The sequence below is a fragment of the Anopheles maculipalpis genome, chromosome 3RL (genome assembly GCF_943734695.1).
Source record: "Anopheles maculipalpis chromosome 3RL, idAnoMacuDA_375_x, whole genome shotgun sequence".
Classification (NCBI taxonomy): Eukaryota; Metazoa; Arthropoda; class Insecta; order Diptera; family Culicidae; genus Anopheles; species Anopheles maculipalpis.
Genome location: NC_064872.1, coordinates 89,626,104 through 89,639,678, shown reverse-complemented (window position 1 = coordinate 89,639,678; position 13,575 = coordinate 89,626,104). Strand labels below are relative to the sequence as shown.

The 13,575-nt window shown below is 45.2% G+C and overlaps 1 protein-coding gene across 2 annotated transcripts in view; it reads right to left on the bottom strand.

The window, feature by feature from the left end:
- The window catches only part of LOC126562006 (uncharacterized), a 122,651-nt gene that overhangs the window by 40,598 nt on the left and 68,478 nt on the right, over positions 1-13,575 (bottom strand). The gene's annotated exons all lie outside the window — the stretch shown is intronic.

Genomic DNA, 13,575 nt, shown 5'->3' with positions numbered 1-13,575 from the left:
ACATCACAAACTGGGGCCAGTTCGCGGTAGCATCAGGGGAGACTGAGTTCTTGTTTTTCATGCCACCGGTACACAGCAGTTGCTTGTACCCGTTGGTCTAATGATGGTAATTTTGGTCTACATCCAAGAAAGTATGTCGTGCCTTTCATTAAAATCCGCACTTCCTGTAGATTGTGGTCACAAAAATGATGTACCTCTTAATGGCTTATTACACCCTATCAGGGAAGAAAAGCATGTTGAGATTTAAGGCAAAAGTTTGTTGCAGAAAGAAGAAAAAAGTCGCGTTCGTCGCTTGGAAAGCTATTGAAATTTTTTAATTTAGTTTTGAAAGTTTTAGTGTTTTCATGTATTATTTTTTCAATCCTTTTACAATTAGAGTCCTTAAGAATAAACGCTAATGAACAAAAAGGCTTAAAATTAATTTTAAAAGCTAAGTAAATCGGACTTTAACAAGACACTTAGGCTTTTTTCCCACTCGATGCATACATTTAATGCGTTTACATAAATGAGCTTACTTCAAATGCCATCATTACCCTGGGCCCGCTGGCGACTGAACGAGAGAGATCATAATTAAACTCTAATGCATCCTTCAACTATTAGTACTACCCACTTCCACATTATTCCACCGCTCAACAAGCCTGATTCCCACTCGATAGGTCAGGCTCATCAGTTGGAAAAGGTTTAACGCAACCTTTTGCCCGCCACGCCAGGGACACATTCTCCCCGCCACGGAAGCCATACCAAGCATACCCAACGGCCTGGCTGACGCTAAAATTTGTTGTTTTGTGATTTGGAACTTACGCTCATTTGAAGATGAATTGCTTGTTTCGTCGCCCGAGCCCCAAGAAGCACCTTTCTAAAGCTATCCCCCCAACGTGGCATATGTCCATGGACTGCATGCGCAGAATGCTAAATCTTCTTCAATCTCTCTATCCGCCACTTGATCGCTTCTTTGCGATCACGGTGGTTACGCATCAACCAATTCATCAACTCCGGGCCCATGTGTGAGAGTAGTTGCAATGAATTTTCCACCTCTCTAGAGGCAGCTTCACCGCCGCCGTATCTGCGCGGGAGACAACATGAAACATACACACACATGCCGTACAATATCATCCTACTACCCTCACAACCTTTACACTTTTAAAGCGCGGTGTAAATGTCAACATGGTTGGTTGGTGGATTTGTCAACTCCAAACTGACAACAACCGAAAAAAACACCACAAAACATCATCTCTCTGCTCAGTGTCTCGTAAGTATCCGTGTGGTCAGTGGAAGAAGATGGGCACAAATCGTGCCTTTTCATCAGCATCATTACTATTTTCATCATCTGTCGGCTTTTGTGAACACATTCGAAGGCTGGATTCGAAGTGTGGCCACGGTACGATAACAATCTAGCGACAAAAAAAAAACTTGATGCTTTTTAGGTTTTTCGATAAGCTGCCAACCGGTGACCAGTGTACGAACCAGTTATGCGACCGTGAAAAGGTCGCCCACTGTCAATTGCGATAAAGCGATAGGATGACATGCTGTGTTGAAATATACAGACAGGTGGTGGCGTGTAAGGCACATAGATGTTGTACGTAGTACATATTGAGAAACATGTGCTGTAATGGATAATCTAGAAGATACCGTCAGCACATAAACAAACTGTGACTATGAGTACAAAATATTTCTGTACAATACGCTATCAGCAAAGAATTTTGGACTCCGAAGCAAGCTTGCGACGATATTCAAATCATTCCATTGCTAACGTGGCGCTTAATTAGTTAAATCGTATTAAAACCACCTGTCTATGGTCTAATCCTTGCACACAAAAATTGCTACACATCAACAAAACATGCTTGTCCACAAAAAAGGAAGCTTAGAAAGAAGCATTAAAAGTGACCATTCAGACTTGATCATTGTGTCGCAACCGGTTAGCTGGACTTGGCACAACAAAACTAAACATTTGATGGATGCTAACTAAACGAAAAGAATACAAACAAAAAACTGCCTAAAAGCTTGAATCACTCGCCAAAACTTCCGCTGTGAGTGGGTAAGTTCGCTTCGATTCGACCACTCTCTTCGGGCACGTCGATCAGGTTTCGTGTTCTCGTATTACCAAACTGTCGGGACCCGTCGTTTCCTTATCCCCCTTTTTTTGCGAAGCGATTGCGTCCATCCGAAACGTCCTTGCGAGCATATTAAATTACAGATATTTCTTGCACTTTTACTATTTGCGCTGTGCCTCACAGCCCAACAGTTGTTGCCACCACCGTCCGGTTGTTGCGACGCCATCGATAGTGGACTCGAAATAAGGTGAGGAGGAGGAAAAGGACAGAAACTCAACCTCCCAAACGCCATTCACTTGATCACCGGGTCCGGACACCGAGTCGAACGAGTTTTGCAAGGTCTCAAAAGTGCTGCCTTCCCCTCCATGGAGCGATGGATGGGCGGACGGACGTGGGTTGTTTCACAGGTTTTCGAGAAGCTTTCGGTTTCAACCACGAGTTGGTGTATTATCAGCAAGGGAAGCTACACAAGCTTCGAAGTTGTTAACAATATTAAGAATTCATGTACGGATGGTTCACATACAGTAAAAAGATTCCTTACAGTTCCTTGCTACATTAACATTTTCCTCACTAAGTTCTGTAAGGCACCGCTCACCAAACAAAAGCGCCAGGGTAACGACTCGTGCAATCGACCCAGGAACCATATTGTCTTTGTTGGGTGCAAAGTTTGGCCTAGATCTGGTGAGCGAGTCATGCGATCGCCCGCTTCAAATCAAACCAAAGGGTACATGGACGCAAAGGGAGCATATAATGAAGCCAAACCTCCCGCTTCGACTGTTCTATCACTGCAACGGTCTGCAATTGCAACAGCCCTGCCCCGCGGTCTGTTTGGCGCCACATCTCAAGCACTGTTTCTGGTTTTTTTTTCCCATCACACTCTCCTCACACGCCACATTCCGACCTGACCTCACAGCACTGTGGCGGTGGCTGGTGGTAAAACATATAAATTAGATTAAGTGCTGCAATTGCGGCGGTAGTAGCAAAGCCCTTCAACGCGACCCAGCAATCAGTGTGAAGCCGACGAGAGCGGTAATCTAGCAAGCCGCACCGAATCGGTCATTTGAATTGTTAGCAGAACGAGTTCGTCGCTTGCGCGAGAGCGTTGAAGTCTTTTGTCTTTGTTTCGGATGGGAATCGGCAAGAAGCCGTGCGCAATTTGTGGTGTTGAATATTACAACAAATACAAACGTTTCTTTTATTAAAACATGTGCCCGGAAAGAAGAAGAAGCGATTTAGAATTATTCTAACGTACCTTGTCAGCACATTTTTCAGGAATGCTGTTGTACTTGCTTGTTCGTCTTCTCACGAAAAACACAGCACGGTTAGCATTCGAAATTTACACATTAACGGTACAACCTCCCCCTCCATCAGCAGTGAATGTGTCAAATATCCCAATAAATTATCAATTCAGAGCACATATACCACACACACATGTGGTTACTGTTCCTGTGCCCGGGCGTGCACTCAACCATCTAACGATCATCGACTCCGCATCATTCCCACCTTTAAATCACAGGGCAAACAGGGACAACGGAGTGTAGAATGGTAAATAGGGAAGAATTCTATGCAAGCAAAGCCAACGGCCCGCGCGTGAACGACTGGTGGAGGTACTATATCATTTTATTGAAGTAGCTAACCCGCGAAGACAACGGTTCAGGTCGATGGCCGGCGATCGGCCGTGTGACACTCGTCGAATTCTAAATTCAAACCTTCGATGCGTTGGTACCGATGGTGGTGATGAGCGGTTTGTTAGACAAACATAGCACGCTGAAAAGGATTTCTTCTTCTTTCTCTCCCTTTAAACCTTCCGCAATCTAAAGCAGTGAAATAAACAAATAAAAGAACGCGAGAATAGCGATTGCACGGATAAGTTCTTTCCAAATCGTATCGGTCAGAGGAGGGAGCAGTCCTCATTGTGGGCAGTAGAAGTACCAAGGGGGAAGGAAGCAAGAGGCAGGGACAAACAAAAAAAACCCCCAACGTGGCCACTCACCGTCGGTCAGGATGAAAAGCGGGCCACAAAATGAAGTGTCTGCTGCAATTCACGGTAAACTCTTTTTGTAGACCACGAGGTGATACTCACGATTAACGGTACTGCCGCTTGGGATGCAGTTCTCCCCCCCCCCCCACCCCCCGTCCGCCATCGTCACTCAACCTACTACTTCACCCAGTTTGTGTTCCATTTTTCCTAAGTCTTTGCATATTGCGCTGACATCCCGCCGTGCAGCCAAACGTTCCTAAACGACAGCTTAAAGTCGCGCGACTGTCCACGCCGTTTCGCGCCAGATTTCGTTGTCCGGGGAGTACTCTGCTGGCGCTGCTATTGCAGGCACTATTCCATTTTTTGCCGGCAACAGTGATTGCTTCATTCTTAGCAATGGTTGTGAATCAGAATCAGCCGGAATATATGGCACGTATACTGTCACCGAAATCTAATAAAAAAGTCTATTATTTGTTGGAGGTGATTATTTACGTAATCGCGTTACTTCGCAGACGGAATTCGAATGGCGAATCTTAACGGTCGCGTACACGATGAGTGCGATTGATTTTTAAAGCTTTTGTGACGCTATGAAGCAGTCAATAAGTTGAATCTGAATCTAATCTTGAATTTGAAGTAGCTCAAGAATAGCGAAAACCCAAACTCAACTGTTTTGTTATTCTCCTGTTGCGTTTCTTTCAGCAATAAATTTGGTGTGAAATAATCTGTTGACAATATTACATTCATTGAATCCACCAACCAAGAACGTAACAACAATCACCGGGAGCTTCCAGTGACCTAGAAAACATTCAGAAGGCGCAGAAGATGCGGTGTATAAAGAATAAAATGCAGATTTATGATGGCGTGATGCAACGGGCACCAAAACGCCGAAAGATTACACCAAACAAGGAGGTGGTGGTAATATTTTCTTTACTTTTTGCACTGTTTCGTTATTGCTTTATTGTTTTGCGTTTGGCACTCGGCCGCGAGGACTGAAACCCCGTTCGATAGCATCATTTTGATTTTTGCCTGTCTCCCTGAGAGTCTGGGCAGGAATGAGGTGAACAGAGCAGCATTACGTCGATAGAATTTATGCTAATGTGAATTTATTTCGATAACCCAATCGTTCCCTTCGCAGTCCACCCAATGACAGAAATGGCACCCAGGCAATCAGTGCCACGAAGGACCACGTATTTCATCACCGATTCCCCGGTGGATTTGCATTTTTTGCGTATTCCGTGGGAGGTAAGCTTCCGTTCGGTGACCCAAATCGCGGACAACGCGCTGCTGTGCATTGCATCGAAACACAATTGAATGACAATTGACAGAAAAGCTAACGGTGGTTCGGTTTGGTTTGGGTCGCGTACACCAAAAGGCTAACGGCCTTCTTCTGAAGAAGAAGCAGCAGCTAGTGTGTGTGTGTGTGTGTGTTACGTGCGACTTAACAACACGCGTAAGTTTGCAATCAAACAGTGCCACGAAGAATTTTAGTATCGATCAACGACAACGTGCTAATGGGACACAAGTGTTGTAACCTGTAGCTTCGTACAAGCAAACACTATTGGGGTGACGACCAATTTGCATTCGGAAAGCAAGCTAACCATAATAGTTTGTATTTTGTAGGTTAAGTGTACTGCCAGAGCAAAAATCCAGGTTTATGTCCAACGGGAACTTGTCACTAGCCTGATTTTGAGCATAATTTTTAACAAGAATGCGCTGCCTGTCAAATATACTCCTCAATCAAGAGATTGAAGCTTGTTTCTGATGAATTTAAGATTTTATTTATACAGATATTTGTACGATTTAATTTTAATATATGCACGACTCATCATCAACATTTGAATACTTAATTTGAGGATTAAACTGTTTATGCAACTTCATCAACTTACACATAATTTTTGAATATTTTTCCACCTGATCCTGACGTATTGGCCGCATCAATTCGGTACAGAAAATCCGTCCACCTGCTAGCGTCGCCGTTCAAAGTAAATTATGATAATGCCAAAATTAGCTCAACCGTTACATCCAAGACATTCAGTCACTCAGCGGGAACTTGTCCGGTTGTGGCAGTGAAAACAATAAAAATTACATGTCCTTGAAACACGCAAGAACCCTTCCTGGCAGGCTCGGCCATCTATTGCTCTTGATCGCTTGTAACATTCCACTATTAAACGATCGAAGTGTGATCGCGCTTCGTTTCATTAGCGGTTTACACGCAGCACGCAGCACCAGCAGCAGATTCCACAGTGCACCTTACAATGCCGAGAAGGTTAAGAAATGGTAACGTTTGGTGATGAGCCTCTTAAAGCCCATTAAAGGCCTTAATGTTGGTTTGGTGGCCTCTAAAATCATACTACCATGGGCTCAACAGCTAATACCGTGTCGGATGCATCCCACCACCATCACACACACACACAATTTGCAGGGTGTGCACGAAAAAATAATTCCCTCAACCATTTGAAAAATCGGCTCGGGGTTTGACATTTCGGTTACACAAATATTGTGCCGCCAAAACCGTAAGATGTCTATTAAGGTGCTACCTCTAACCCAAATGGGAGCGACCGATGCGGTCGCAACAATCACAAAAAAAACAACAAGCGACAAGTACTTTGCAGCTACAAAGTTGCAGTTGGTTGTCGGGCTCAAGGCTGGCTGGCTCGGACTGGCACGTAGAGGAGATCTGGAGAGAATGCTAATGTCAATTGGATCGTTGGAATCTGCCGTCTAAACGGACAAGGGTAACCACATTCGGTAACCGCGCGCTAAGTGTATTCCAGAGAAGAGTAGTGTTCTGCGTAGTGGTTGGTCATGATGATGAGCCGAGGAATCTCCAATGACATTCCGAGCTAGAGACGGACAAGAATTCTAAAGTCTTTTCGCACCCACATTCTCACGATGTCTCGCGATCGAGCGAATCTACCAGCAGAACGGAGACCAGGTGATTTGTTTTCCTTTCCCTACCCATCACCAACGGGACTTCTGCCACTAATTTGCCACTTGTGCCGACTACCAGCGCACTATCTGCCGGCAGAGCTGTCCAGAGTTCGTACGTGTGTTGCACTCTGTCTCCGTTGCCGTCGAGTACATCGAGAATCGAAGGTGAAACCTGTTTCCAATTTGCCCCACTGACATTTGTGAAAAATAGCAGGTACATATCCTCCGACACCACACAACAAACGTCAGACTAGCAGCCTAGTGACGCCTCCGTTGGTTCGTGATGTTTGGCGAATTGATCGTTAAAGCATCATCATTGTCATCATTTCCCTTCGGCAGGCTTGTATGATGCATCGCTGTCTGGCGCGAAATTGACATTTAACGAACGAAACGGAGGTTCTCTACCCCGCCGGGTTCTGATCGCGAATTTGGCAAGAGTTCTTTGCGACGGCACAGAACACGGAAAGGGCAGGGCAATTCAAAATGGCACGACTATCGACACAGACAGACCTTTTGTATGTTCTAGCTCTACGGACGTTCATTGCAGGAAAAGATGTGCAAACAGTTCGTTTTAGAATTGTTGTCAATCGTGAGTGGTTAAGGGTAGATGTTGGCGTGACCTAGCTTTGGGAACATTCTACCAACTATATTTTCCCGTCAGTGGATCCCCAACTCCATGTGCACTACTTTCAAATAAATCCTATTAAGATAAAAACCACTCTCAAGGACGTAGTCTTGCGCAATCAAGAATCTGTCAGATTTGCGTTCGTAAAATGTCATGCAGAACATCCTTCTTTTATTTGCCGTAAAGTAACATTAGTCCCTTCACTAGATACGAGTGTCATATGACGATCGAAATTAATTGTATGGATGCGGTAGAAGCTATTATCTTGGGGCACGAAAACCACACGTCACGCAAGCTGACCAGCTGACTTCCCGCCGTTAAGCGATCTGTACTGGTTTCGTTTTCATTGCAACGAACGGTTTCGCAGGCGTTTGATGAAGAAACGCGAAACTATGGATCACGCTAGAACCCGTTAGGTGTTTAGAGATCCTCAGCTAACGGATGTTGGTGTAATCGAAAGCTTCACGATAGCAGACGAAATAGACATTAAGATGTTTAAATACGATCTTGGCAGAGTTGAAACAAAGTAATAGGAAGCATTAGTACTTCCTTTAAAATTAAACTTTAAACCGTTCAAATGAAAACATAAATCATTGGATAAACTCATTTCTGATTATAATTAGGAAAAAAATAGTAAAGATCAAATAAAAGTAAAATTGAATCACCTGTCTAACACACTAAGATATACTTTAGACGGCTTACGTCTAAGACACCTAACGATACATTGGAACTTCTCTTGCGATGGCGTCATATGTCTTGGCAGTTGCTTCAAAAGAGCCCAACTGCCAAATCACGTGGGCTGCGGCTCACGATCCTTAAACTGTCAATCGGTGTAAGCGCTGGAACATCCATTGGGGAGCATGGGTGGTTGCAATATTCCCCTAGCCAGGCGTGTACTGTCACCGACGATCAAACGATAGAAACAGAGCACATGTATCTGCAGCATCATCACCACCTGGGTTAAAAATTGACTTCTATTCCAGATACAAATATTTCTACGAAAGCGATCGTGTCTCAACGGCTGGCGGCTGTTTGGCGTAGTTCCCGCGATTTACCTTTAAGATCCGATCACACTCTCGACTCTGCCTCCTCCTCACTGGTGTAACATTTCAGTTACGACAGTCTGCTCGTTTCCATTGAAATGTGGCGCAGAATCGAAGGCACGGGGAAAGTTAATTGAAGTTGTTGCAACAAATATTTTTGAGAGATTCGGTACAAAAATCGGTCTACCAACTCGTGCCAACTGAGTTGGTGAGGTTTCATTTATCAAACTCCCTTCAGACGTAAACATTCCATACAATCACGGCTAGGCCTGCATCAAATTGGGTCAACCAAACTAATCCGGACAATTGGGAACGCTTCTGAACGCTTTGCGGGGATTCGTTACAGGGCTCAACACCGTGTAACGACACATCCAATGATACCAAGACAAGGCTAACGCACACATTAATCGATTCCATCCCTGTTTTCCAGTTCGATCAAAATGGCGATAATTCACGATTGAAATGTTTCACCCTCGTCTCCGATTTCACTACACTTTCTATCACCTGGACGGAGCTTGCTTCATTAGGTTGATTCGTGCAGCGGTGGTTGTGTGAGGCCTGTGCGTGGCTGCTATGATTTATGAGCGTACGCGACGGTTCACCACCTTGGCCCGTTTGCAGCGGAGGCTTTCTTCCGGGATTCCAAACCGTCTCCCTGACGCTAATCCAACACCAACACCACCACGACACGAGCTCGTATTTCCGGACTTTGATGCCGAGCGTACGATCATAACTTTCCCTTTTTTTCGGTTTTCCATCCGAACAGATCCGGTCCGGCCTCCGGAGACTTGAGCCTACGAATCCTCCAAAAATGCTTCGTAAATACCGGCCACACCACCCCACCAAAACGAGCACGTGGACTCCCCTATACACTTTCGCTCGATTCCGGTGGCTCTTTGTGTATCCTCACTGAGCTCAGGTTTCAACGTCCCAATCGATTTGGCAACCGATCAATCGATCTGCCTGCGCGTTGCAGATCGAGCAGAAGATCGAAGCAGCTTGGAATGTGTGTCTGCTTCCAACCGCAATCGTTTTCATACCAACCGAATGATTGATCGGTATCTTCCTGCCGTGCCAGGTCTGTTATTCGCCCATTACTGGCACTGAGTTGTAGGCATCGAGTTACCACCAAGTGAACAGCGAACGGCAGATGGGAACAAAATTGTCACTACGATTGCGCAATGACAGGGACGCAAAATTGAAGCTACACGTAATTGCATAAGCAGAACTCCAAAGAAAGACAAGCCGAAGGGAGTTGGATAAATTGAATCACAAAAAAAAAAAACACACACACCAAACAGATGCTGCCTGACTTGAGATGGGTGAACTTGAGAATCGCAACCGAAAGGGAAAGTGGACCTTCTGTTAAGAGCCGGGAGCACGACGACATAAATGGCGCAATTTTTGTGATCGAGAAAGTGCAAAATGGCACCAAGCGCAACAATGGAACCATAGTCGCGCGATGCCTTGAAATTGTCACCATCTTCGCGCGCCCGTTGTGTGTGTGCTATGTTGCATAAAAATGAATGAAAGTGGCGGATAATTTCACTCACTTTCGCTACTTTTGTAAAAGGATGGGCATTTTGTAGCAATGCGAATGAACTATCCCGATCGGAACTTCGAATTTTGATGAATTGTATGCCATTTGTGAGGACTGCGTGAGGAAATTACCGATGATGGGTTTTGTGTGGCAGATTGGAAAGTTATTTAAATACAAACCATTCACATGTAAGCGAATGGTGTGCGTCATCATTCACAAGCAGGAATTAGCGTGCCTTTTGCCGACACCTGCAACGAATACGCTTAAAGCTGATTGTCATTGTTTGACATGGCGCTGACCGTTTGAATGACATTTGAAGATGTCACTTTAGAAACAGCGACTCTCCAGAATGAAGTAGCATAGGAAATTTTTGTTTTTAGTAATAAAATCATAAAACTTCTTTCATTTACAAATATGTACACAAAGCTGTACGATTGCGACCATAAAATACTGTCATAAAACCAACACTTTTCCACAATTTTATCCATTAACTCCCCGATCACATGGTTACCTGATCATTACATGGCTCTGTTTGAGTGGTGCAAAAAGATCGCGTGGATAAATAAATAAATAAATAAATAAACAAAATCAATCGCGCAACGAGTGCGCAAGTATGCGTGCAACTCATTTGCATGCTAATATGTATAGTCAACCATGTTGAACGGTACTTGTGTCCCGCTTCGAAGACCGCTCCGATGTCAAAGCCGTCTACTAGCGAAACCAATTGACAACCGCGAGCGTTGCGATACGCGGACACTCGCGACACCTGGATTTGTTTTAAGGATGGGAATGTGTTTGCATCAGAAGCAACCCAACGATTCCGATCTGTACAAGTGGCGTAATGCAGAAGTCATCCTCGGACGATCGTTGAAATGAAATGTCAAAGCATCGCTTCTCGCGTTCGTATCGCGCTTCTCTGTGTGTGTGTGTTTGTGCGTTGAAGGTGAGATGTTTGAGTTATAAATAGTCAATATATCAAGAAGCCTCTCTGCTAGGTGGTTATTAAAAGCGACCCAAACCAATAAAAAAAAATCTCGTGTGGGTCGCGTCGCGTCGTTGCACAAAAACCCTTCCATAAAAAATCCCAAAACTGCAACCCAAATTAACTAACGATGCTGACCCCCTCGGATCAACCTCACCAGAGACCGCTACTAAGGTACGAGCCTCATCCATGCGCGTGGTCACTTCATTCTTTACGGGTCAGCCTCGGTTGAATGAAGTGCGTTAAGGTGCCTTTTGTGCTGTTCCACTCTTCGCATCCATTGATGCGTTCCACCGAGGTGCCGTTACTTGGCCGATCATTTATTTCCGCAGCCGTAGGAGAGCTTTGCGCAAACTTCGACACGCTTGGACACACAGCAACACCTTACCGAGCCCACCGAAGCCGGTGACCTATCGAATATGGGCCAGGGAGGTCGTAAAGGTGTTGAGTTTTGAAGTAGGTAAATGATCAAACCGAACGATGAGGAACATCATTATCTTATAGGCGCATGAGGAGAGAAAAAAACGCACGCAGACACTCAACCTGATGTGACGCGCGATGATGTTGTGGTGAGGCTTAAAGGTGGAGGCCCCCTACTGAGCACCATCTCCCCGTATCAATTACCACCGTACTGTTGTGAATGGTCAGACATGGGAAGAAGAACGTTGAGGAACTAATCAACGGTACGCAATCGCATGCACACCACACCACAACACAGGCTATTAATGTTAGCCCAGCAAAGCTTCAAACGAAAGCGAAAACTCGTCCTACACACCTCGAGAACTGGTATGCGGGTAGATCCTCCCTGGCCTTTGCCGGGATGTAGCAGTACCGGTTGGCTCCCTCCCCACTAACCCAGTGACTCTCGATTTCTGTACCGATCGGACGTTCTAGATTATTGAACATCACAATTGTAATGGACCTCACGGCTACAGAACTATTAATTTTCGTACTCTTCTCCTTGGACGAATTAATTGCGTAATGACAGGCTCTCTGATATGGTCGGCAATGGCGCTACCAGTGTTTGCGTACCACGCGTGCTGATCGTGACTCTCGCCTACCGTACATCAGCAGCACCAGCAGCAGCCTTAGGGGAGATTTAATTCTTGTTCTTACACTCACACTTCGCGTTTCGATCCGATCGATTGATTTATTGCGTTAGAATGTGAATCAAAGCAGTAGTCCGTGACGTTCTCTACCGCTCATTTACATCTGTCCCTTTTCTGTTGGACGTTCGTGGCCACGATATGGGCACGAGTCGCGTAAATAGTACGTGCGGACCAATCGGATCGATTCCCTCGTGTAATTAGGGTGTTCATCGTACATATTTATGAACAATAAATCCGTACACGCGTGCAGCTATTTCCTCACGAGTTCTTTGAAGCTACCAGCAGAGCAGGGGAGGGGTTTGAGTGTTTTGGAGAAGTTGCAAGATTTATTGAGAGCATTTATTGATGACGGAAAATTGACGCCAAACACCTGTAGCGCATTTGACGCACCACACTTTACCGCAACGGTATCGGGCTGTATATATCGATTACTTCGGGCGCATGCCTTTTAGCGTCCAATTTCTATGAGGTAATTGTGGCGAGAAGCCAAGATTGGGACGTGGTAAAACGTTCACGTGAACATGGCACCTGGTGTGACGAATCGTCCACTGAGATAGTCCACTCGTTGTGCGTGACTGCTTTGCCGAGAGGAACCGATCAGATTGAGTAACCTTCTGATCAACCTGTCATGTCCCGCGTCCAGGCAGCCTTTTGATGGGCCCCAAACCGGACCAACTTGTGCGACTTACATGTGAAAAGCTTACTTTTGCTAAACACCAACCGTTATTTCTTCACCACCGTTTTTTTTTTTAACACGATCGTGGCTGTGGCATTACTTTTCTAACTCCCGAAGATCGAAGGAATCTAGCGCTGTACCAGATTACGCTGGCGGTGAATTCGACTCGGGAAAAATAAAACCGTCCATCCAGTGAGGCGAACGAACCGTGGCTAAAATGGCGTACGCCCGTACAAGGAAATAAAGGCCGGAGAAAGCGCGCACGCCGCTCGTTTCGGAAGCATGATTTGAATACGTAAACAAACATGCCGCTGGAATGACAGTTTCGGAATGCTGTGGTGTGGATTTCATTGACGTTCGACTGTTTTGAAACTCTCCACAAAAAAAACGGACCGGCATTCCGCCGCCAAAGTGTTATCTAACATATCTGACTGACACCATTGATTAACGCTACGCACAAACGCCAGTGTTAACTAATCAATCGATAACATATTGGCGCCATCTGCCGGAACTAGCGGCGCACCGAAAACAACAAACGAGCTGTCAACGCTGGCTGTGAGCGGTAAGTCGAAGGTAGTAAACACCTGATAATTCAATCATAATTCAAGTTCTAAATTGTACTGCCGGTAGAAGATTT